We start from the raw sequence: 1,760 nt of genomic DNA on the forward strand, positions 1-1,760 counted from the left end.
CCCACCCCGCTAGCCCCGTCGGAGCCGCCCCACCCCGCCGGAGGACCTCTCCGGAGGTACCCCCCAAGTCGCCGTTTTTTTTAAAAAACCACTTCGTTTTTTTTGAAAAAACCCTAGTTCCGTTTTTTTATATATAGATCGGTTTTATTCTCCTGTTTATTTATTTAGCGAGCGTTCGCTCCTCCGTTCGTTTTAACGAACGTGTTCTTCATTTAGTTTCAGATAACGAACGCTCGTTCGTTAATCTGTTCGTCGCTTTTTCTTTTGTCTGATTTATTCCGCTATTTTTCTGATCGCGATTTCCGATCCAATCTTAGTTTCTGTTTATCTTTTCGCTCGTTAGTCAGAATCAGGTGATTCAAAAGCCTGGAGTTTCGTCTCGAAACCCTCTTTCTTCTTAACCAACTTAAACTAAGTTTTGGTACTACAAAAATTTGACCTTAGTCCAGATTAGTAAACGGATTTTGTTTCTTTTGCCGTTTGAGTTTCGTTGCTCCGTTTGATTCGATTCTTTTTGCTAACCAGAGTTCTTAAGTTGAACTTGCTGGTTCTTTGCTTTCAGTTGAAGTTTTGCTCGTGCATCTTTTCTAGTTGCTTATGTATGTTATTGTTTGTTTGCGATAGAATTCCCGGAGTGCGAAGCGTGTTACTACGAGTCTCTAGGTTTCGCGGATCGTCAGCAAGGCAAGTAACACATTGATCATACTCTTTTCATACCCAGTTTTTATGCATTAGTTTCAACCCTCAAACATTGCATGGTTAGGAATTGATAACATGTGGGTATTGGGGAGTAGTTGATGAGGTAGAACCTATTGCCCTGTTTACTATCAAACCCTTGGGAGTTACTTCTACGTTATGCTTATACCGCAATGCTATGCTTGTAGACGTGGTTTGGGTTTGAGTGTATTCCATGACAGATGTGAGATTGTTAATTAATGGTTCAACTTAAGGTGGCAACTTTAATACACATCTGGGTGGATTGCGGCACCTGGGGATACCAGTGATTGCCTATTTATTTTTGGAAATCCTGGGGTTACCGTGTGATTTTCCTATGGACCGCCACCCAGGCTCAAAGGGAACTGAGATGATTCATGCTAGAAACTTCCGTGTGCAGCCACAAGCTATTATGGGCTCTAGCATAGCTGAGTAAGTTACGTGAAGCTCTTGAACAGGTAGATCAGCAGGTAGTGGGTTTTGTAGGTTTGGTATGGTCTACCCGGAGTAGAGAGTTAATGTTTCTGAAAAACTATGTCTCGGTCATCCGTTTCTCAAACACCATGTAGTGCAATAAATCAACGAAGGCGATCGAGTCTTGTGGGGAAAAGTGCGCAAACCTCTGCAGAGTGTACAATCTAATCATGGTTAGCCGTGTCCCCGGTTATGGACAATTCTGAGTATCTAGTACTTGAAGCTTCTTATGTATCTCATCACCCCTAATCAATATTGTTGGGTTGTTAATCACTTTTAATTGGGATTGAGTTGGGGTTACCTTCTCAATGTTGTTCAACTACCATGATAGTTAAATAAAATTTATTCCTTTGTAGTAGGGAAAAATTGGCTTTATGCAAAACTATAACCGTAGAGCTTTCCACCATCCAAATATGTATGTAGTGTTAGCATTATTCTATTTTCATTCTACTGTGTTATATTGCCAGCATATTCCATGTGCTGACCCGTTCTCGGGCTGCAATGTATTATGTTGCAGACTTTGTAGACGAGGAGTAAGGTTCGTTAGGTCATTGCCATGCAGCTCAGCTATG

Source organism: Triticum dicoccoides, chromosome 6B (genome assembly GCF_002162155.2).
Source record: "Triticum dicoccoides isolate Atlit2015 ecotype Zavitan chromosome 6B, WEW_v2.0, whole genome shotgun sequence".
Classification (NCBI taxonomy): Eukaryota; Viridiplantae; Streptophyta; class Magnoliopsida; order Poales; family Poaceae; genus Triticum; species Triticum dicoccoides.